The sequence below is a fragment of the Schistocerca piceifrons genome, chromosome 5, assembly GCF_021461385.2.
Source record: "Schistocerca piceifrons isolate TAMUIC-IGC-003096 chromosome 5, iqSchPice1.1, whole genome shotgun sequence".
Lineage (NCBI taxonomy): Eukaryota > Metazoa > Arthropoda > Insecta > Orthoptera > Acrididae > Schistocerca > Schistocerca piceifrons.
In genome coordinates this window covers 334651809-334677407 of record NC_060142.1, presented here as the reverse complement: position 1 = coordinate 334677407, position 25599 = coordinate 334651809, and the positions used below count along the sequence as shown (strand labels likewise).

The 25599-nt window shown below is 37.1% G+C and overlaps 1 protein-coding gene across 11 annotated transcripts in view; it reads right to left on the bottom strand.

The window, feature by feature from the left end:
- LOC124799256 (cap-specific mRNA (nucleoside-2'-O-)-methyltransferase 2) overlaps positions 1 to 25599 on the bottom strand; it is a 327660-nt gene that overhangs the window by 261159 nt on the left and 40902 nt on the right. The window contains exon 1 of one of the 11 annotated variants that reach the window (XM_047262811.1): positions 4696 to 4700. The exons of the other annotated variants lie outside the window; for them this stretch is intronic. The gene's annotated coding sequence lies outside the window, so the exon portion shown is untranslated. Of the gene's footprint in view, positions 1 to 4695; positions 4701 to 25599 lie in introns of those variants that run through there. 11 annotated transcript variants of the gene reach the window in all.

Sequence of the window (25599 nt, the reverse complement as noted above, 5' to 3'; positions counted from 1 at the left end):
TTCCTATCAATGATTCAATGCCACTCCTATTCATATTAACAGAATCTTCCGTCAGTTCCTCGTAGAACAACATTATAATAATAAATGAAAAGCACAGTTTGCTCTTGTTCTACAATATTACTTTTATTGCTAACCGGTTTTCGGCTTGCAAGGCCATCTTCAGACATTTACTGAGTATTATCACCAAAGAAGTTAAATGTTAGCAGACAACATTGGACGAGAAGTAACACATCTAGAGTGAAGTAGAAACATACGGTAAGTAACATCTTTGCAATGAAATAGTAAAAACTGAACAGTACATAAATAACAATGGAGTTGACAGGAAAACCTTTAGCACAAAATACGAATTGCATGCCTACATAACAGTTTCTATTAATAAACAAAACTAATAAAATAAGATAAAATTAGTACTAGACAAGGCTGCATCAAGAGGTATGAAACATGGAGAGTGATACACAACCAATTAAAAAAGAAGACACAGTTGTCAATGTAAATACAGAAGACATAAGGAACTTAAGCAATATCAATAAGATAAACAGAAATTAATAAATGCAGGAAAATGGATGTGTTTGAGGGAACCTATAGTTTGAGAGTGTGGTGGTACTGCATTTTAACATTAACATTACAATAAAAGCAGTGGCTGTGTACCAGTTTTCATTAAATAAATAAGCAAAGTAAAATATGAACAGTATTTGATGAGACAACTACAAGGGGAGTTAAACATGGACAGTAATACAAGTACAAGTTAAAATGAAACCCTTAACCATTGAAACTACAGCCTATGTAGAATACAAAGACAACTGCAACAAATAAAACAACTTAATGAATAAAGGAAAATGGGAATATGTAGGAAGAGAGAGTGTGGGAAGTAATGAACAACAAACATGATTATATGAAGTTTACGAGAGGGGAAGTGTTCAGTTGTGTCTCGGCATTTAGGATGAGATCTGGACTGTGAGCAAGATGTTTGTTAATTTCCAGGGCTTCCAGCAGGTTGAGTTTATGGCCTTTGTTTGCTAAGTGAAGTACTTGGGACACTGGCTGGTAGTTGTGACCGTCACTCAGCACATGCTCAGCAAATGCAGAGTCTGAATTCAGCAACCTCCAGCTGCGTTCATGTTCAGCCAGCCTAGTTAATATGTCTCTGCCTGACTGACCAATGTAAAATTTGTCACAATCAGAACAGGTGATTTTGTATACCCCACTGTTGGCTAATAACTGGATCTTGTCTTTGCTATTAAAAACACACTGGGCTGAAACCCTATACTTGCAGGATTTCAGTGCTTTGGCTACAGTCTGTGATACCTGACCTAGAAATGGTAGTATACACCATTTCTTGCAGACAGTGGATGGGGAAGCAGGTGAGGCATAGAGGAGGGGTATAATTTTCAGTTTTTGTTTCCTGTGCAAGATGTGGTCAATAAGAACTGGATTGTAGCCATTGGCTGTGGCAATAAATTTTATTGTATCTAACTCTGCTTCAAAATCATCTCTGGACATGGGGATAGATATGAGACGGTGTACCATTGAGTGTAAAGCTGCATGTTTGTGAGCTATGGGGTGTTGTGAGCAAGAAGGTATTACTGTGTCTGTAGTTGTTTTTCTGTAAATTTTGAAACAATGTGTGTGTGTACTGGTGTCATTGGTGAGATCTAAGAAGTTTATGGATTTGTTGCCAATTTCCATAGTGAACTGGATATTTTTATGTTGACTGTTTAGGTTTTTCAAGAATGTGTTGCGTTCTCTTGTAGTACCAGTCCACATACACAGGACATCATCTACATATCTAAACCCAGTATTTGATGTTTGCACCCAAAGGTTCTGTTTTTAGAAAATTTTGTTCAAAATGGTCCATAAATATTTCAGCCAAGAGCGGACTACGAGGGGAACCCATAGCTAATTGTTTATAAAGAGTGCCTTGGAACTGGAAATAGGGTCATTCCATGTCAAGTCACCCAGGCCTTGACACCAACCATGTCAGATTTTGATGAAACTTGATACAATTACTTTTTTATCATCCTGAAAGCACTTGTAAAATTCTTTTGCTCTATCTCTTATAGTTTTTTTTAAATAAATTTTTAAAGTTTTTAGATTTGGCGTTGTTTCAGCGGTCGGAAATCTTAACTTAAACGTGTCCTCGCAACTAAAAAAATTTGTATATTAAAGAATACTCAAGATATCAGTATGAAATTTTGGAATAAGTTTGTGTATTATATCTAAATGTTAAAAAAATTACCATAAAGATATATTAAAATCTTCCAAATGAAAAAAAAAATTTACAAGTTTTTTATTTATTGTTTTAGCTAACGGATGTTTAGTTTTACAAAAACTGCAATATCTAGAGTCTCAGACCTGATTGAAAGCTCAAATTTGTTTTAAAACGCTCTTAATTGTATAGGCTATTAGATAAAAGAAAAATTATGTTGGCTTTTTAACCTGTTTAATAGTTATCTAATTTTTAAAATAATATTAATTATATTTTAAAAATAAAAAGTACCAAGTCACTTAGACACTGAAAATAAGTTTCTGCCTTCTTGGAATAACAATGTACGCTTGGATTTTCGTTTTGTTACTCCTGTGTTTTGAAGTAAAAATTTTTTACAATGTTAAATAGTGCTTGGATAGCATTTTATGAAGTTTATTCGAACTTTCAGTAAGTACTGTCACTTAGTTTACAGAGATTCTTTTCCAATATCCTATAAAAGTAACCAGAACAGTAATCAGACCAAAAGTGAAATCAGTATGTCAGATATTCAAACCTGTAGCGTAGGGTTATTTAAAAAATCTAACTATTTCCAAACAACCTACACACCTTCAAAAAAAGTTACATCCGGTATCTGAATTGAGTGAGGAAGAAAAAGATTTGATCCACTTACTATCTGGAATTAATCTGTGTGAATTTAAGAATATATGTTCATACCACAGCTACTACTTTTTAAATGTTTTTGAAAAGTATCAAACAATATGTGTAGACCCACTAAAAAAACAGCAAAAGCCCATCAAAAAATCGTTGAGAAGTGTAGGCTTGGATCTTTCTAAACAATTACTGACAAAAAATATTAGCATAAAACCTAGACAAAAGCTTTGCTCAACATGCTGTAACTTTTGTGAGGAAAAATTAAGAGTTGAAGTCAATGAAAGTGAAACAGATGATGAAGTCATGGTTGAATTAGAATCATTGGAATCCAGAAATGAATCCCTCGTACAAACAAACATTGCTCTTGATAATTTAGGTTTAACAGCGATAAAGCTTCATGACTTGTCAGAACAAAGTAAAGGGTCTTATTTTAAAAAGAAGGTTAGCAGTATTGAAAAGACTGCAAAAAAGGCATTAAAATATGATGCACCAAGTTCTGATGATGACGAAGAGGATACAAGTGTGGTTGAGAAAGCAAAGGATTTTGATGTAATGATTTCTCTTATGAAAGAGAAGATTTCATCTGTTGGGAGGTCTAGAAAAATCCAGATTCTGACCTTGGCTCCAGATGCATGGAGTCAAAATAAAGTGATGAAAGAATTTAATGTAAGTGAGTACATGGTGCGACAAGCTAGAAAGCTAAAATCTGAAAAGGGTATTCTGGAAACTCCTGGTCCAAAATAAGATAAAACTCTTTCTGAAAATACAGTAAGACTTGTAACAGATTTTTATGAAAAGGATGAAAGTTCCAGGGTGCTACCTGGAACAAAAGACAAAGTAAGTGTTCAAAAAAATGTGTACATGCAAAAAAGACTCATTTTGTGTAACTTGAGAGAACACTATTATTCTTTCAAATGGGAGAATCCCGAGGTGGAAGTAGGCTTTTCAAAATTTTGTTTCTTGAGACCTAAATGGCGTATCCTTGCTGGTGCTGCAGGCACACACACTGTATGTGTATGCAGTATCCACCAGAATGTTAAACTATTACTGGATGCTGTGAAAATTGAAGAATCTTATAAAGACCTAATTAAGATGCTTGTGTGCAACACGGAAAACCGAAACTGCATGCTACATCATTGCGGCAGCTGTCCTGCAAATACTGCACTAACTGAGTACTTAACTGAAAAACTAAGTAAATATTATGATTTAGAAGAAGAAATTGTAATCAGTCAGTGGGTTAACACAGACTGTTTGATCATTTCTGCCCTGTCTATCAGTGTTGAAGACTACATTTCTTTATTGGTTAGGTCATTGGAAAAGCTCACCCCACACTCGTTTATAGCAAAATCCCAATCAGCAGCCTTTAAAAGATTGAAAGAAGACCCACCACCCAAAACAGCAATTATTGTGATGGATTTCAGTGAAAATTATTCCTTTGTTATACAAAATGAGATCCAAAGTTACCACTGGAATAGAGGTGGTTGTACTCTACACCCAGTTGGAGTTTTTCTAAGAAATGAGGAAAACAATGTTTTTGTTTCCAACCACTGTTTTATTAATGATGACCAAGAACATGACACTGGTTTTGTTAACTTTGTACAAAAATAAATTACAAAGTGGCTGTCATTACGTCATACTGACAGTGACTCAGTTCACTACTTTACAGATGGTTGTGCTGGGCAGTACAAAAATAGAAACAGTTTTAAAAATTTCACTGAACACTTGAGAAACTTTAATTTGAAGGCCCAACACTCATGGGAAGTCAATTTGTGATGGCCTAGGAGGAACTATTAAAAGAATTTTAAGGAAAGCCAGTCTACAGATTTCAGATGAAGAACAAATAATGACAGCAATCGATGTGTACAAGTTTTGTGAAAAAAATATTGAAAACATTCATTTTAACTCTATTGACAAAAAATAAGCTTATTTGCTACGGTTAAAAGTAGAAAAACGTTTTTCCGCAACCTGAACCATTCCTGGAACAAGAAGTTTTCATAACTTCAAACCACTTCCAACAACCAACCTTGAAATTAGAAGGACTACAGATAGTGTAAAACCCTCCTTAGTATTTTCTTTTCATTCTTCTTCTGATAGGGTTCGTGTTGAACCATCCATAAATAGCTATGTGGCTGCAAATTATGATGGTAACTGGTACTTTGGACTGGTAAAAACAATATTCAATGATGAAGAAGATGCAGAAATTCTATTTCTACATCGTTCAGGACCCGCTGCATCATTTTATTGGCCTGAAAGAGAAGATTCCTGCATAGTGCCTATGGAGCACATAGTCTGTGTAGTAGACGCACCTCAATCAAGCGACACTGGGAGAATGTATTACTTCAAAAAAGACTGTATCAGAAGAACTGAAAGCTCTTGGATGAAGTGGAAAAACAGTTTGAATCAGCATTAATGTTTATTAAAAAGACAAAATTACTCAAAAAATTCGATGTTTCAAGCAATCAGTTGGGTTATACATAAGTGTCGTAAGTACACTATCTTTGTACATAATTCTAATGTAATCTACTATAATTAATAAACATGTTAAAAAGCCATAATTATTTTTGTTTTATCAAGTAGCCTATATGTTTAAGAGTAAATTATAAAACAAAACATCTGTTAAAAAAAAGAAAAAATACATATATATTTTTTATAGAAAATATTAATATATTTTAGTAGTATCATTTTTATCTTCAAATATGTATAATAAATAAACTTGCTGCAAAAATTCTTGATGTTATCTAAAAGAGTTTTTAAGATAAGCAATTTTAAAGTTTTGAATACAAATTAAATTTACCATTTCCGGAGGTTCGGAAAACGCAAAATGTAAAAACTTTAAAAATTTATAAAAAAAAACTATAAGAGATACAGCAAAAAAAATTTGCCGGTGTTGTCAGGATGGTATTAGAACCATTTGAGCCAAATTTCATGAAAAATCTAAGGAGGTGGGTGTAAAATTTATTTTTTATTGGGTGATTTGATATGGAATGACCCAATAGTTATGTGCAAGGCATGTCTGTGTGGCCAGTCTCAAGTCATTCAATTCCACAGGATTGCCATTAGACTTGTGCATCAGCTCTGTCAGAATATCAATGCATTCTACTACTGGTATGTTAGAAAACAAACTGCTGACATCAAAGGATACTAATTCATCACTGTGTGAGACAGATATACCTTTTAACTTGTTTACTAGGTCCACAGAGTTTCAAATACCATGCTTTGGTTTGAATTTAGTCTTGCTCTTAATTAGGACATCAAGTTTACTGGCTAGTTTGAAAGATGGAGCAGTGAATGATGATACAACTGGACGAATAGGAACATCTTGTTTATGCAGTTTAGGAAGTGTGAGTTGTTACCTTTCTTCCTAAATTATTTACATTCTGTCTATTAGCTTTGTTGGACATAGATATAGTAGGAAATTGGCCATGGTCCTGCTGAAGGGAGGATCCCAGCCATTGCCAGAAGTTACTTAAGCCAGCATGGAAAACCTTTATCAGGATGACAAGGTCATCTGCATCGCTATCTTCAAGAATGTAAGTTCAGAGTACAAACAAATGCACCATGCATAGTGTGGAGATCACAGCCAAACACTGTGAGTGTTTCCAAAACGCTCAAGTAACATGTAGGAGGACTAAAATAGTTATTGACTAGGACTGTTTTCTTTTTTGAATAATTCCATGCTGCTTACAACAGTTAAGTTTTACTTTACTTTTGTACTGTTGCATAATTTTGGCCATAGGTGAGTGTGAAGTAACTTGTTAAAGAGTTGAAAAGAACATTTAGTTACATTACTGCAGTATAAGCAGTGAAACTGACATATGCACCCAGCTCATCCACAACGTAGAGAAATAAGATGAATTCTTCCCTTATTAATAAAAGTTCTAATGCAAGCTGCCCTGAAAACAGCCCCATGAGGCACAGGCACCCTCAAGCAACAGTCACCTCACCTTCATGTTTGTGCAGGCTATACACCAGACACACCTACTGTACGCGTTTGCACAAACCACTTGGCAACCCTAGACACACCTACTGCACGCAGTTGCACAAACCACTTTGCCAACCCTGGTTGTGGGCGCTAGGCCAAGGCAGTGCATTTGTGTAGGCTTCAGCCTAGCTGCAGAGAGAGAGAGAGAGAGAGAGAGAGAGAGAGAGAGAGGGGGGGGGGGGGGCAAGGAGGGAGGTGGGGTGGTGGGAGGGAGTGAGGGGTGCAGGACATCAAAGATTCTTGTACTTGTTCACACATACTTCTCATACAGGTGATTTCATTTACATTTCCTCCGGTTTTTTTTTTTATTCTCACAATCGTTTTTTTACACGCAATTAAGATGAAAAATCGCAGTTAAGGTATCATTCACACTTTTATGGAAACCACGCATTAAAATAAATAGTAAAGCGTTGGTATATTGATAGACACACAAACACACACAGAAAATTCAAGCTTCCGGGGCAACCCACGGTTGCTTCATCAGGAAAGAGGGAAGGAGAGAGAAAGACTAAAGGATGTGGGTTTTAAGGGAGAGGGTAAGGAGTCATTCCAATCCCGGGAGCGGAAAGACTTACCTTATGGGGAAAAAAGGACGGGTATACACTCGCGCGCACACACACACACACACACACACACACACACACACACACACACACACACACACAAGCAGACATATTTAAAGACAAAGAGTTTGGGCAGAGATGTCAGTCAAGGCAAAGATGATGTTGAATGACAGGTGAGGTATGAGTGGCAGCAACTTGAAATTAGCGGAGATTGAGGCCTGGTGGATAACGGGAAGAGAGGATATATTGAAGGGCAAGTTCCCATCTCCAGAATTCTGAAAGGTTGGTGTTAGTAGGAAGTATCCAGATAACCTGGATGGTGTAACATGTGCTGGTCGTGCACCAAGGCATGTTTAGCCACAGGGTGATCCTCATTACCAACAAACACTGTCTGCCTGTGTCCATTCATGCGAATGGACAGTTTGTTGCTGGTCATTCCCACATAGAAAGCATCACAGTGTAGGCAGGTCAGTTGGTAAATCACGTGGGTACTTCCACACGTGGCTCTGCCTTTGATCGTGTGCAGCTTCCGAGTTACAGGACTGGAGTAGGTGGTGGTGGGAGGGTGCATGGGACAGGTTTTACACCGGGGGCGGTTACAAGGATAGGAGCCAGAGGGTAGGAAAGGTGGTTTGGGGATTTCATAGGGATGAACTAAGAGGTTACGAAGGTTAGGTGGACGGCGGAAAGACACTCTTGGTGGAGTGGGGAGGATTTCATGAGGGATGGGCCTCATTTCAGGGCAGGATTTGAGGAAGTCGTATCCCTGCTGGAGAGCCACATTCAGAGTCTGATCCAGTCCCGGAAAGTATCCTGTCACAAGTGGGGCACTTTTGTGGTTCTTCTGTGGGAGGTTCTGGGTTTGAGGGGATGAGGAAGTGGCTCTGGTTATTTGCTTCTGTACCAGGTCGGGAGGGTAGTTGCGGGATGCGAAAGCTGTTTTCAGGTTGTTGGTGTAATGGTTCAGGGATTCCGGACTGCAGCAGATTCGTTTGCCACGAAGACCTAGGCTGTATGGAAGGGACCGTTTGATGTGGAATGGGTGGCAGCTGTCATAATGGAGGTACTGTTGCTTGTTGGTGGGTTTTATGTGAACGGACGTGTGAAGCTGGCCATTGGACAGATGGAGGTCAACGTCAAGGAAAGTGGCATGGGATTTGGAGTAGGACCAGGTGAATCTGATGGAACCAAAGGAGTTGAGGTTGGAGAGGAAATTTTGGAGTTGTTCTTCACTGTGAGTCCAGATCATGAAGATGTCATCAATAAATCTGTACCAAACTTTGGGTTGGCAGGCCTGGGTGACCAAGAAGGCTTCCTCTAGGGGACCCATGAATAGGTTGGCGTACGAGGGGGCTATTCTGGTACCCATGGCTGTTCCCTTTAATTGTTGGTATGTCTGGCCTTCAAAAGTGAAGAAGTTGTGGGTCAGGATGAAGCTGGCTAAGGTAATGAGGAAAGAGGTTTTAGGTAGGGTGGCAGGTGATGGGCGTGAAGGGAAGTGCTCCATCGCAGCGAGGCCCTGGACGTGCGGAATATTTGTGTATAAAGAAGTGGCATCAATGGTTACAAGGATGGTTTCCGGGGCTAACAGACTGGCTAAGGATTCCAGGCGTTCGAGAAAGTGGTAGGTGTCTTTGATGAAGGATGGGAGACTGCATGTAATGGGTTGAAGGTGTTGATCTACGTAGGCAGAAATATGTTCTGTGGGGGCTTGGTAACCAGCTACAATGGGACGGCCGGGATGATTGGGTTTGTGAATTTTAGGAAGAAGGTAGAAGGTAGGGGTGCGGGGTGTCGGTGGGGTCAGGAGGTTGATGGAGTCAGGTGGAAGGTTTTGTAAGAGGCCTAAGGTTCTGAGGATTCCTTGAAGCTCTGCCTGGACATCAGGAATGGGATTACCTTGGCAAACTTTGTATGTGGTGTTGTCTGAAAGCTGACACAGTCCCTCAGCCACATACTTCCGACGATCAAGTACCACGGTCGTGGAACCCTTGTCCGCCGGAATAATGACGATGGAACGGTCAGCCTTCAGATCACGGGTGGCTTGGGCTTCAGCAGTGGTGATGTTGGGAGTAGGATTAAGGTTTTTTAAGAAGGATTGAGAGGCAAGGCTGGAAGTCAGAAATTACTGGAAGGTTTGGAGAGGGTGATTTTGAGAAGAGGAGGTGGGTCCCACTGTGATGGAGGACGGAACTGTTCCAGGCAGGGTTCAATTTGGATAGTGTCTTGGGGAGTTGGATCATTAGGAGTCGGATTAGGATCACTTTTCTTCGGGGCAAAGTGATATTTCCAGCAGAGAGTAAGAGTGTAGGACAGTAAATCTTTGACGAGGGCTGTTTGGTTGAATCTGGGAGTGGGGATGAAGGTGAGGGCTTTGGATAGGACAGAGGTTTCGAATTGGGAGAGTGGTTTGGAGGAAAGGTTAACTACTGAATTGGGGTGTTATGGTTCCAGATTGTGTTGATTGGAATTTTGAGGTTTTGGAGGGAGTGGAGCTGGAAGTGGGAGATTGAGTAGATGGGAGAGACTGGGTCTGTGTGCAATGAGAGGAGGTTGAGGTTTGCTGGAAAGGTAGTGAAGGGTGAGTGAGTTGCCTTTCCGGAGGTGGGAAACCAGGAGATTGGATAGTTTTTTTAAGGTGGAGGATGGCATGCTGTTCTAATTTGCGGTTGGCCTGTAGGAGGATGCTCTGAACAGCCGGTGTGGATGTGGGAGAGGAAAGATTGAGGACTTTTATTAAGGATAGGAGTTGACGGGTGCGTTCATTGGCTGAGTTGATGTGTGGGTGAAGGATTTGGTGGGTGAGGGCAATAGATTGTTCTGTTTGGAACTGGTATAGGGACTGATGGAAAGAAGGGTTGCAGCCAGAGATGGGAACTTTAAGTGTGAGGCCTTTGGGGGTAATGCCAAATGTCAGACAAGCCTGGGAAAATAAAATATGGGAGTGTAATCTGGGTAGGGCGAAGGCCTGTTTGCGGAGGGAATGTAAATAAAACTTAATGGGGTCGTTGTGGGGGTGTTGTGAGGGTGACATGGTATTACAAGGTGGAAAGTGTAACATGAGGCTGAAATGAAAATAAAAATATATGGGGAGAGATAAAGGTGAACTAGAAAGCAACTGGAGATCTGGTGTGAAAAAAGGCGAAAAAGTATTGGTTAAAGCCGGGCTATGTTGATCCTGTGGTGAACTTGGGTTGGTAGACGACGACGTGCATAAAGGTTAGGTGGTTGTGTTGCAGCCGAAACACGTTAAAGGGTGGAGAAATTCGAGAAAATTTCGAAAAAACTACGTGAAAATGTATTAAAAGGAGTGCTTTGTGGTGGCAGATTATGAAAATGAGGTTAACAATTGTCTGACGAAGAAATAATGACGTTAAATTCTGTGGGAAGCGGCTAAAATGATCAGTGATGTGAGAAAAACGAAAATGGAAATACAGCAAAAGTTATTAGAACTAGCCGAAATGGTTGTTTAATAGGTGAAAGGAACTGTTTGTGAACTAGAAACGGTGGATTTTATAGCAGCGGTAGTGTTGAAAGCGGAAAAAAATTTTTTTGGTTATGGTTTGGAAGTGGGTTACGTATTGAGTATATATCGGCGGGATAAAATTGTATAGCAGATTACGGTAAAAAGGAGAAGGTGAATACAAAGTGAAACTACTGGCAAAAACAGAAAGAGAAAATAAGACGACAGGAAAGATTTAGATATGCAACAGTGACAATAACAAACGTAATTGTTGGGTTCAAATTAATGATATGAATATAATAGATGGAAACATTCCACGTGGGAAAAATTAATCTAAAAACAAAGATGATGAGACTTACCAAACAAAAGCGCTGGCAGGTCGATAGACACACAAACAAACACAAACATACACACAAAATTCTAGCTTTCGCAACCAATGGTTGCTTCGTTAGGAAAGAGGGAAGGAGAGGGAAAGACGAAAGGATGTGGGTTTTAAGGGAGAGGGTAAGGACTCATTTCAATCCCGGGAGCGAAAAGACTTACCTTATGGGGAAAAAACGACGGGTATACACTCGCGCGCGCGCGCGCACACACACACGTATCCATCCGCACATACACAGACACAAGCAGACATTTGTAAAGGCAAAGAGTTTGCGCAGAGGTGTCAGTCGAGGCGGAAGTAAAGAGGCAAAGATGTTGTTGAAAGACAGGTGAGGTGTGAGCCAGGGGGGTGAAACTCCTATAGGGATTTCCGGTAACACGACGTTGGTTTGGTTCCAGGCCACTTGGAGCGCTGCAAGTTTAGCAATTTATAGTCTCGTGTTCCTATTGGATGACGTAGTCTTCCATAATTGTTTTGGTATCGTAGCAAGGTGATCGTGATTTCTCGTTTAAATTGCAGTGTAAGTATAATTTTGGGAGTTTGGCAAGATGGCGCCGATAGAGGAAGTACGTGTAGGCTCGGCTCCCAGTTATGAAGATAAAAGTAATAGTAATTGTAAATTGTGTATCAGAAAAGTTCGTAAAGGAATTCAGTGTAGAACCTGCAAGTACTGGTTTCATGAAAATTGCTGCAAGATCAACTTAAAACTCGTAACTGATGACTATTTGTGGACCTGTGGGCCGTACATAGCAGCCGCGTGTGAAAGTAAATTTTCAAACATTATCAAAAATAAGGACGAAATAATCAGAATGCTACAAACCGATATTGAAGTGCTAGAAGTGAAATACGCTGTCCTCCAAGACCGATATACAGCTCTACAAAACAGTAGTGCTTCGACAGTGTGTGTAGATCGGTGTTATGTACGTCGTGAAAACGTAACCGTCGACGACGCCACATTTATATACAAGAAAGGAAACCCACAAGTGAATAAAGAAGCCTCAACAGTGGACAAAGTTCAGTGCTTGATAAACAGTGATAATTCAAACAACAAAAACAGTGCATCTAAAATTGTAGTAGACGGCAACACGTGTACACAAAACACGCGTGGTTGAGTAAGAAAAAGTTCCGATCGCCTACGTAAACAAACACAACGGAAAAATAACGTAAAAATATTTGGAGACAGTCATGCTCGCAATATTTCGACATGCATGTCGAACTCTGCTCAAGATGGTTCGTGTATATCAGCAATTGTTGAACCAGGAGCAAAATTCGTGAATGTGGTAGAAGACATACACACAATGTGCTAAATTCACGGAAAAAGACTGTATTGCGATAATCGCAGGAGCAAACGATGTTTATTGCAACGAGGCCAGCACTTTCATTAAAAAGCTACTCGTATTGCTGCAGTTATTACAGCATACAAACATAATACTAACAACTGTGCCCGCGAGATGTGACCTGGCAGACTGGTCTTGTGTGAACAGAGAAATTCGTCTAACGAATAGTAAACTGAAACACTTTTGCACTAAGTTTACGAATGTGACACTACTGGATACAGACAGGTATGAGAGACACTGCTTCACAAAGCATGGACTACATCTAAATCAGTTTGGCAAAAATAAACTAGCAGCAGACATTGGAAAAGCTTTTCATGAAATAATAGGCCTAAACAATAACGATCATGAAAGCAGACCAGTCATAGCCCTAACTAAAGAGGGAAACTAGTGAGCTGGGCCAACTCTAGCAGGATTTGGTCCAGTAACAAAAATCTGCAACAAGTAATTAATACACAAACGAAAGTTCACTCAAACAGCAATACAATTAAAGACAAAAGTTAACAGTGTTTCATCAGAACATAAGAGGCCTATACTGCAAGCTGGATCAGTTCACAGCAAATATAGAAGACAAAAGGTATAAACAGTGCCCACATTCTGTGTCTAACAGGGCACCACATCACTGCTGGTATTGAAGTGGTCCCTATTCCCAACTATGTTTTGGCAACGTCTTATTGCAGGAACTATATGGACAAAGGAGGAGTAGCTGTATATGTAAAAAACAATGTCTTGTTCACGGCAATAGATGTACAAAGATTCTGCTTTGAGCTACATTTTGAAGTATGTGCTATAGAGGTGCCAGACACTGTCTCCAGATTAACAGTTGTGGCAGTTTACAGGGCACCATCTGGTAATTTTAAAGTGTTTGTTAAACAATTAGATACTCTTTTGTTGTACCTAAGTAGAAAAAATAGGGACATGGTAGTTGTTGGGGATTTTAACATAGATTTCTTGGTTAATTCTCCCTGCAAGGTGGAGTTTGAAAATCTCATGGGCACGTACAACCTTGTTCCCGTGGTTAGCTCGCCCACCAGAACCACAACCTCTTCCAGTACTCTCATTGATAACGTTTTTGTTGATCAGAGTAAAGTCAACCATATTAACATTGAAATGGTTATAAATGGTCTGTCTGACCATGACGGACAACGAGTTACTTTCAACAGCTTGGGAATTCCTCTGAGTGACACCTCACTTAGATGGAAAACAGTAAGGAAAATAAGTGAGGAAGCTATTCAAACGTTCAGATCATGTCTTCAGCATACTGACTGGACACCTGTTTATCTAGCAGAAACTGCTAATTTTAAATACAATTTATTCACAAATGAGATAGCAGGTACCTTTGAAAGTGTATTTCCAAAAAAGTCATACAGAGTCCAACCTGCCAGGTCTGCAAAAAACCATGGCTCACTAAGGGCATCATAGCTTCCTGTCAGAGAAAAAGACAACTCTACATAGCATCAAAGACCTCTAACAACCCTGCTCAGCTAAAACATTATAAACTCTACTGTAAAATTCTTGCCAAAGTAATTAAAAACTCTAAAAGTATGTGTATAGCATCTGAAATTACTAATTCTGAAAATAAAATTAAAACAATCTGGAATGTGATAAAGAGAGAAACAGGGACTGTAAACTACAACAAAGACAAAAATATTGTTTTAACTGTTGATAACTCAGAGATAACTAATAGTGGGGTCATTCCATATCAAATCACCCAATAAAAAATAAATTTTACACCCACCTCCTTAGATTTTCATGAAATTTGGCTCAAATGGTTCTAATACCATCCTGACAAAACCTGCAATTTTTTTTTTGCTGTATCTCTTACAGTTTTTTTTATAAATTTTTAAAGTTTTTATGTTTTGCGTTTTCTGAACCTTCGGAAATGGTCAGTTTAATTTGTATTCAAAACTTTAAATTTGCTTATCTTAAAAACTCTCTTAGATAACATCATGAATTTTTGCAGCAAGTTTATTTATTATACATATTTGAAGATAAAAATTATGCTATTAAAATATATTAATATTTTCTATGAAAAAAATATATATGTATTTTTTTTCTTTTTTTTTAACGGATGTTTTCTTTTATAAGAATTGCAATATCTCGAGTCTCAGACCTGATAGAATGCTCAAATTTGTTTTAATTTACTCTTAAACATATAGGCTACTTGATAAAACAAAAATAATGATGGCTTTTTAACATTTTTATTAATTATAGTAGATTACATTAGAATTATGTACAAAGATAGTTTACTTACGACACTTATGTATAACCCAACTGATTGCTTGAAACATTGAATTTTTTGAGTAATTTTGTCTTTTTAATAAACATTAATGCTGATTCAAACTGTTTTTCCACTTCATCCAAGAGCTTTCAGTTCTTTTGATACAGTCTTTTTTGAAGTAATACATTCTCCCAGTGCCGCTTGATTGAGGTGCGTCTACTACACAGACTATGTGCTCCATAGGCACTATGCAGGAATCTTCTCTTTCAGGCCAATAAAATGATGCAGCGGGTCCTGAACGATGTAGAAATAGAATTTCTGCATCTTCTTCATCATTGAATATTGTTTTTACCAGTCCAAAGTACCAGTTACCATCATAATTTGCAGCCACATAGCTATTTATGGATGGTTCAACACGAACCCTATCAGAAGAAGAATGGAAAGAAAATACTAAGGAGGGTTTTACACTATCTGTAGTCCTTCTAATTTCAAGGTTGGTTGTTGGAAGTGGTTTGAAGTTATGAAAACTTCTTGTTCCAGGAATGGTTCAGGTTGCGGAAAAACGTTTTTCTACTTTTAACCGTAGCAAATAAGCTTATTTTTTGTCAATAGAGTTAAAATGAATGTTTTCAATATTTTTTTCACAAAACTTGTACACATCAATTGCTGTCATTATTTGTTCTTCATCTGAAATCTGTAGACTGGCTTTCCTTAAAATTCTTTTAATAGTTCCTCCTAGGCCATCACAAATTGACTTCCCATGAGTGTTGGGCCTTCAAATTAAAGTTTCTCAAGTGTTCAGTGAAATTTTTAAAACTGTTTCTATTTTTGTACTGCCCAGCACAACCATCTGTAAAGTAGTGAACTGAGTCACTGTCAGTATGACGTAATGACAGCCACTTTGTAATTTATTTTTGTACAAAGTTAACAAAACCAGTGTCATGTTCTTGGTCATCATTAATAAAACAGTGGTTGGAAACAAAAACATTGTTTTCCTCATTTCTTAGAAAAACTCCAACTGGGTGTAGAGTACAACCACCTCTATTCCAGTGGTAACTTTGGATCTCATTTTGTATAACAAAGGAATAATTTTCACTGAAATCCATCACAATAATTGCTGTTTTGGGTGGTGGGTCTTCTTTCAATCTTTTAAAGGCTGCTGATTGGGATTTTGCTATAAATGAGTGTGGGGTGAGCTTTTCCAATGACCTAACCAATAAAGAAATGTAATCTTCAACACTGATAGACAGGGCAGAAATGATCAAACAGTCTGTGTTAACCCACTGACTGATTACAATTTCTTCTTCTAAATCATAATATTTACTTAGTTTTTCAGTTAAGTACTCAGTTAGTGCAGTATTTGCAGGACAGCTGCCGCAATGATGTAGCATGCAGTTTCGGTTTTCCGTGTTGCACACAAGCATCTTAATTAGGTCTTTATAAGATTCTTCAATTTTCACAGCATCCAGTAATAGTTTAACATTCAGGTGGATACTGCATACACATACAGTGTGTGTGTGCCTGCAGCACCAGCAAGGATACACCATTATAGGTCTCAAGAAACAAAATTTTGAAAATCCTACTTCTACCTTGGGATTCTCCCTTTTGAAAGAATAATAGAGTTCTCTCAAGTTACACAAAATGAAACTTTTTTGCATGTACACATTTTTTGAACACTTACTTTGTCTTTTGTTCCAGGTAGCACCCTGGAACTTTCATCCTTTTCATAAAAATCTGTTACAAGTCTTACTGTATTTTCAGAAAGAGTTTTACCTTTTTTTGGACCAGGAGTTTCCAAAATACCCTTTTCAGATTTTAGCTTTCTAGCTTGTCGCACCATGTACTCACTTACATTAAATTCTTCCATCACTTTACTTAGAGTCCAAGAATCTGGAGCCAAGGTCAGAATCTGGATTTTTCTAGACCTCCCAACAGATGAAATCTTCTCTTTCATAAGAGAAATCATTACATCAAAATCCTTTGCTTTCTCAACCACACTTTTATCTTCTTCGTCATCATCAGAACTTGGTGCATCATTTTAATGCTTTTGAAACCGCCTTTTTTGCAGTCTTTCCAACATTGCTAACCTTCCTTTTAAAATAAGACCCTTTACTTTGTTCTGACAAGCCATGAAGCTTTATCGGTGTTAAACCTAAATTATCAAGAGCAATGCTTGTTTGTACGAGGGATTCATTTCTGGATTCCAATGATTCTAATTCAACCATGACTTCATCATCTGTTTCACTTTCATTGACTTCAACTCTTAATTTTTCCTCACAAAAGTTACAGCATGTTGAGCAAAGCTTTTGTCCAGGTTTTATGCTAATATTTTTTGTCAGTAGTTGTTTAGAAAGATCCAAGCCTACACTTCTCAACGATTTTTTGATGGGCTTTTTGTGTTTTTAGTGGGTCTACACATGTTGTTTGATACTTTCAAAAACATTTAAAAAGTAGTAGCTGTGGTGTGAACATATATTCTTAAATTCACACAGATTAATTCCAGATCGTAAGTGGATCAAATCTTTTTCTTCCTCACTCAATTCTGATACCGGTTGTAACTTTTTTGAAGGTGTGTAGGTTGTTTGGAAACAGTCAGATTTTTTAAATAACCCTACGCTACAGGTTTGAATATCTGACATACTGATTTCACTTTTGGTCTGATTACTGTTCTGGTTACTTTTATAGGATATTGGAAAAGAATCTCTGTAAACTAAGTAACAGTACTTACTGAGAGTTCGAATAAACTTAATAAAATACTATCCAAGCACTATTTAACACTGTAACAATTTTTGTACCTCAAAACACAGGAGTAACAATACAAAATCCAAGTGTACAGTGTTACTCCAAGAAGACAAAAACTTATTTTCGGTGTCTAAGTCACTTGGCATTTTTTATTTTTAAAATATAATTAATATTATTTTAAAAATTAGATAACTGTTAAACAGGTTAAAAAGCCAACATAATTTTTCTTTTATCTAATAGCCTATACAATTAAGAGTATTTTAAAACAAATTTGAGCTTTCAATCAGGTCTGAGACTCTAGATATTGCAGTTTTTGTAAAACTGAACATCCGTTAGCTAAAAAAAATAAAAAACTTATAAATTTTTTTTCATTTGGAAGAATTTAATATATCTTTATGGTAATTTTTTTTAACATTTAGATATAATACACAAACTTATTCCAAAATTTCATACTGATATCTTGAGTATTCTTTAATATACAAATTTTTTTAGTTGTGAGGACACGTTTAAGTTACATTTCCGACTGCTGAAACAAAGCCAAATCTAAAAACTTTATAAATTTATTTAAAAAAAAAACTATAAGAGATAGAGCAAAAAATTTTACAAGTGCTTTCAGGATGATAAAAGAAGTAATTGTACCAAGTTTCATCAAAATCTGACATGGTTGGTGTCAAGGCCTGGGTGACTTGACATGGAATGACCCAGTGAGGAAATTGCTGAAATCTTTAACCAACATTTTTTAACTGTCCCAACACAGATAGGTTGCCATGGTTCTGTAGATAAAGCTGCCTGTATAATGAAAAATAATTTTCCAGAACCTTTCAGTCAAATAAGTGTGCTTCCCATTACTGCCAATGAAATCAAAAAAAATCATACAGTCTTTGAAAAATAAACATTCTGCTGGTATCGACAATATTTCAAGCAAGCTGTTGAAGGCTTGCTGTAGTGAAGTGGCCGAAGTTTTGTCTCACATCTGCAACACATCCATGCTACAAGGAGTGTTTCCAGACAGAATGAAATACTCTGTTGTCAGGCCCCTGTACAAAGCAGGGGATGCTACAAATGTGTCAAACTATCGCCCTATCTCTCTATTAACAACATTTTCAAAAGTCCTAGAAAAAGCTCTGTACAACAGGATTGTGGCACACCTTGGTGACCTGAACATCATTAACAGTCAGCAGTTTGGGTTTCAAAAGGGAGTTTCAATAGATAACGCAATTTTCTCATTCACAAATGATGTTCTACAGTCTATAAACAGCAAGAGGCTGCCAATTGGTGTCTTATGCGACCTATCAAAGGCGTTCGACTGTGTAGATCACCAGATACTCTTCAAGAAGGCCTGTCATTATGGAATTACAAGACCTGTAGGGAACTGGTTAAAATCGTACTTCGAAAATAGGAAGAAGAAGATTATTCTAGATGTTTCAGATAGTGTATCACAATATATAGTGGACTGAGTGGGGAATTGCGCAGCATGGAGTGCCACAGGGATCAGTGCTTGGGCCCTTGCTGTTCCTCATATATGTTAATGACCTGCCTTTATCCATCAATAAGCAGTGTAAATTTACAATGTTCGCTGATGATACGAGCATTGTGGTGGATAATGTGTCAACTACTGACTTAGAATCCGAGGTCAATGATATCCTTAAAGAAGTTCTGGGTTGGTTTAGTATTAACTCCCTTTCAATAAATCTGAAAAAAAACAATTTTATCCAGTTCCAGACAACCCACAAAAACCCAAAAGAAATAGTTATCACACAGAATGATCAGATGATAAAGCAAGTGTACTTATCAAACTTCCTAGGCATATACGTGGACAGTAGGCTGAACTGGGAACATCACGTTCTACAAACACTAAAACGGCTGACGTCAGCAACATTTGCTTTACAAATTTTGTCACGCTTCAATGACATTACCATCTCAAAGTCAGCTTACTTTGGCTATTTTCATTCAGTCATGTGTTATGGCATCATCTTCTGGGGCAATACACCTGCCGCAAAGAAAATCCTCACCGCACAAAAAAGAGCAATAAGAATCATTTGTGGTGTACCCCCACGAACCTCATGTCGAAATCTTTTTAAACGACTTGAAATACTGACAGCAACATCTCAGTACATATATTCACTGATGTGCTTCGTAATAAATAACCCCACTCTGTATGAAACGAATTGCCTACATCATGAACATAACACCAGAAGAAAAGAGGGTTTCCACTGTGAGTTAAAGAACTTGACACTTATTCAGAAGGGGGTAAAGTACGCTGGAACGAAAATTTTCAATTCCCTACCCAACAGCATCAAAAGTATAAGGAGTAGTACATCAGTATTTAAACGTGGCTTGAAAAATTATTTACTTGAGACCTCACTTTATTCACTGGAGGAATTCTTTCAGAGAAATAAGTAAAACCCAGATTGGAAAGATGTTTTTAAATTTTTTGACACTGTTTACTGTTAAACTAATGTAATAATGCCCTAATGTAAAAATTCCTGTTTTTTTCATTTCCATTTTTGGGTCACTTTTAAACCCAAAGTGGGAAGTTTTGATTACTGTTCAAGGTTAAAATAAATGCAATAATGCCCTAAATATGAAACTGCTATCTTCACATTTATGTTGACTAGTTTTTAAGCTAATAAGCATGACTTTTGTGCACTGTTGTTAATACTATAACAATGTCTTTATTCTATGTATTTTATTATGTATATTGACACATTCCACATCTGAGTGACTTGCTCACATGTACAGATCTATGGAACAAGTATATAAATAAATAAATATGTTGCTATTATTCTGCTTAATTTTTGGATGCATTCGTAATATTTGATGGTGTGATGATTCAGTATTTACTTTTTTACTTTTGTTTCATATAAAACACGAGGTTGTATCATCACATTACGTTCTGTGGACTCTTGTATATTTGTTCCTGCAAAGAAATACAATTTCCGTTGCTCAGTTTACTTAAAGGGTAAGTATATTTCATATTTCTGTTAATATTTCCTTTTATTTCATAGAGAATCCCATGCTAGCAGCTTTTGACATAGTTTGTATTCAACTTTCTGAATCCTGTAATGGAATATAATTCTGGCTTTGATTCATCTTCCTTTTTGCCACGAAGTACTCTTAGTGACATAATAAGTATCATTTATTGTGCCGTTTACTACATACCAAATATTGGACGTGTTACAATTGATTCGTAATGCCTTGAGTGTGTTCTATTTCCCGTTTTCGACAGTAAATATTCTGTACAGTACATAACACTCTATCCAGGTAAAAAGTGTTTGTTGCTGTTGTATCGACAAAGGTTGTGTTCTCACATAATAAGACATTTGTTTCGAAGACACACAAAGCAGGTCCTTCAAGCAGTTGAACATTTACACGTATTATTGTGGCAATATCCAATGCAGTAGAAATCTTCTCGCACTTTAATGCTCAACACAATGTAATACAGATTTACAGCTGTAACTGTTACTGATAATGTACAGTTGAATTTGATATCTACCATGGTATCTAGATGCTGAAATATACTGAAATGGTACAATAAGCAGTGTTTCTACCGCCTGACAGCACTGTTTAACAAAGTAGTGTTGTATATAGAATATATTGCAACTACGCTCACGCAGTTATATATAGGTAGTAAAAATGAGAATTTGTTTCGTTTTTTCACTATTTTGTAGCAATAACACATCAGATTAAAAGCCATGATAGCAGTTGTCAATACTTCAGTACAGGATAGATAGCTGCATTTAGACATAAGCTAATATGATTTTTGATAGTGAAATCAATTTCACATTGAGTTTTCTTTAACATTAATCAACGTAAACCATACCTGATCTTTTTTCTCGTTCCTAATTTTTGGTTTGAATAACATTTCAGACATATGAGGATGGATCATACAGGAAGAGAAGAATCCAGTTTGAGATTGAAATTGAAATACTCGTGCAAGTTTCCTGGATGCAGGAGTAGTTATTATGTAAAAATAAATTCCAAACACAAGAATAAACATTTCTATAAATTTCCAGCTGCATCAAAAAGTGAGACTTTAAAGAAGTGGAAATTGATCTGTAATATAGATGAAGGTGTCAACTGTAGTTATTATTATGTGTGTGAGGATCATTTTTATGAAGCATATTTTGTGAACTTTACTAGATACAGGCTAAATCCTGGTGTTATACCAAAGCACATGGAATTGGTGTTGTATCATCCTCCCCCCACCCATCTTTGTTACACTGGTGGTGGTGGTGGTGGTGGCGGTTTCACCACATCGGGTGCAAATATAAGTGTGCAAGAGACAGGTCACAATGCAAAATCTACAGTAATACAACGAAGCAGTCCCCCTTTACAGAGCACAGATGATGGTGAGTGCAGCTTTTTATCCTCACCTGTTTATGATGTTGAAAGTAGTGCAGGTGTAATGGGATCTGGCGTTTCTAAACGTGATTTCACTCCAAGAAAACACAAAATGTATAAATTGCATAGAATTACAGTTTCCAGAGTGTGTAAATTAAAAAAAACAGCTACAGAATGAGACGAATAAATTGAAAATTCTAAAAGAGTTGTATGATGACAGGAAATTTCAGTCAATTGAAGAAGAGTTGAATGATGTGACTAAAACTTTTATTAATAGTCAGTTAAGAAATGCCAATATGCAGCCCACAGCAGTACGGTGGTCTATACAAGATAAGGCATTTGCTTTATCTATTTATAAGCGTAGTCCCCGGTTGTACAGATATTTGGCCACATACTTCTCCCTTCCATCTGTCAGGCTGCTCAAGGGAGTGCTTTCCCACATACCATTTGATACAGGACTTAATCCAGCTTTATTAAACTTTTTAGCAAGGGAAGTAAGTAATATGCATGAAAATGACAAGTATTGTGCTCTACTTTTTGATGAAATGTCTCTGGATGATGGTATGTACTATGATGCACACAAACAGCTATAATCTACGGGTATCAGGACTTAGGGCGTTCACCTGTAGCTGCTAGTCAAGCATTGGTTTTTATGCTGAAAGGCATTCACAGAACTTGGAAACAAGTTCTAGCATATTACTTTACTGTAACCACTTTCCACTACACCCATTTGAAATCACTCATTGTTCACATCATAAGTGAACTACAGAATATTGGGTTCAAAGTGGTTTGTACTGTATGTGACCAGAATGCAACAAACCAAAAGGCCCTTAAGCAACTGTGTGAAGCAAATTTGTTGAAGCCCAGTATATTTCATTTTGTCGTCAATAATCAACCAATTGTTACCATTTATGATGTACCACATCTGCTCAAAAACACTAGAAATGCTTTGATAGATAATAAAATTCAATTTGAACCTCACAAAGCAGCAAAGTTTGAGTACATCAGTACAGTGTTCTTTTTGGATAAAAAACGGCTCAAAACTCTGCCCAAATTAAAAGCACAACACTTTAACTTTTCTGATTCCCATGTCAAAATGAAGGTAAAAGTTGCAGCTGCAATTGAAACATATGTTTCTACTCACACATTACCATCAGAAGCTATACACACAGCTGAGTTTGTGGAAAAGGTAGATAATCTCTTTGATTCACTCAACAATAATGAGCAATATCCCAGGGATGGAAAACAATTTAGGTGTGCTTTATCAGAAAATTCGCCACATTTAGAAATGTGGTATAGCATATTGAGGGAAATAGGCAGCTGGCAAATAATAGACTTAAAAACAGGAAGAAACAAGGCTAATATGTTTAGCTTCATAAAAGGTTGGCAGATTACATTACAGTCTATTATTTTCTTGTGGAAGACCTTGAAAGTGGTTGGCTTTAAGTACTTAAATTTAAAGGCGTTCAATCAAGATGCTTTAGAAAATTTCTTTTGTTGTATAAGACAACATGGTATTGCTAATACAAACCCAACTTGTTTTCAGTTTGTACAAGCTCTGAAGACTTGTGTTGTCAATCATATGATTTTGCCTTTCAAAGCCATGAGTGTAAGTAACTGTGAAAATGATGATTACACTCCCTTGAGCAGTTTGTGTCACTTTTTGGCAGCTAGTGGTAGGAGTGAACATTTAAGTGAATGTGAGATGAAAGACATTGATACACCTGAGCAAATTTATTCTTACTCAGATGGTATCATCGAGTCTGTAGAAGATCAACAATCCTTAGCCTATGTAGCAGGCTATGTACTAAAAGCCATAGATGTACCAGATGATTGTGAAACAAGTAATACCAGTCTCTACTCCTCTGTTGTGACTGAAAATCATTTGTTTACCTCATTTAAAGAGAATAGTGAGGAGCATTCTCATTTGAAATATGCAAGTGAAAGAGTCATGATTTTCCTAAGGGCACTCCATGATCAGCTGTATGAGTATCTAAATAGTCAGGGTCACACAACAAAACTACATGATAATTTAAAAAAAAAAAATTGTTCTGTCTCATACAACAATTTGTAATAAACATGACATTGAAGAGAGACTGAGACTTCTGAAGACAAGTATTCCATTTATAATATACAAGTATTTGAAAGAAAAGAAATTTACAAACAAGAGGAAATTGTGTATGCAACAACTTAAAAAGAAGTTCAAATCATGTTAAAAGACTTTGTATTTGTTTATTATGTGTACAATGAGAGTAAGCTCCCTATACATATACAAATGTTCTTGTATCAAAATCATGCCTTTGACTTGTTATGACAAAATCTGGTAATTCAGCAGGCACATAACTGAACACTTTCTAGACGTGATGATTGGATTCTAAAAGTACAATGAATAAAGTGCTGTCAAGGGGAATTTGTGTAATTTTCAGTAGTGTTCCAAACAGTGTTTTCAAAGAGGAAGTAAATAAATAAAAATGTTAAAAATAAATGTTGTCCCAGTGTCTTCTTTCATTATTTAAACATGATGGGTGTTGCCAAAATAACAGCCAAGTTGGGGAAAAAAAGAAAAAAAATGTTGTGTTGCAGTTCATTTTCTTTGTATGTCTCATTGGCAAAAACATTTTGGCTACATTCATGGAGTGTCTAACTGCTCCGCTCCCAATTTGTTTTTCAGTTTTGTAAAATAGTATTTTGTGTGTTTCATAAATTTATTTGAACTGTGCAGAAGTTCAATTTCAGATGACTGAATATCCATAAATAACAATCAACAGAAAAAATAATAAATCAGATTTTGTAGACTTTACAGAACATCCTTGGTTTGTAGCACAGATTTTTTTGTAAGTGACCTCTTGGTTATCCATTAGCTGTGTAGTTACTTATTTGTGTAACCTACTATTCCACTTTCGATCATGCGAGTGGACATAATGTGCTTTAGGATATGTGGAAACGTAAAAATCATTTATATATGCATGCAATGTCAGATGATTTTTGTCTGCCATGTGCTAAAGCTCGTTTATTTCCATATGATAATGGCCAAAATCGCAATATTGAGTTTTACAAAAAAATTTCACAGCCAAAAGGTGACGTAATTTACGAAAATTTTCACAATGTAAACTGCAGCTACGACTAGTTAATGTTTGTTTTTGATTGAGATTTCTTTTATATATTACTTTGCAAGATCTCAAAAACCTTTATTACTGCACTATGCGGCCCACATTCAAAGATTAAATGAAAAATATTGTCCTCTAATTCGCGTATTTAGAAATAAACATAAGAGATTTTCGCGCCATATTTTTTCGTATTGAAATTCACAGCCAGGCCAAAAGTAGCGCTGGTGTCTTTCTGTGTTTCCGTATAATAATGTGGTCTTTGCACTTCTACTATATTGGTGTTCTGTGGTGTGAGCGGCGGCAACTTGAAATTAGCGGAGGTTGAGGCCTGGCGGATAACGAGAAGAGAGGATATACTGAAGGGCAAGTTCCCATCTCCGGAGTTCTGACAGGTTGGTGTTAGTGCGAAGTATCAAGATAACCCGGACGGTGTAACACTGTGCCAAGATGTGCTGGCCGTGCACCAAGGCATGCTTAGCCAGAGGGTGATCCTCATTACCAACAAACACTGTCTGCCTCTGTCCATTCATGTGAATGGACAGTTTGTTGCTGGTCATTCCCACATAGAAAGCATCACAGTGTAGGCAGGTCAGTTGGTAAATCA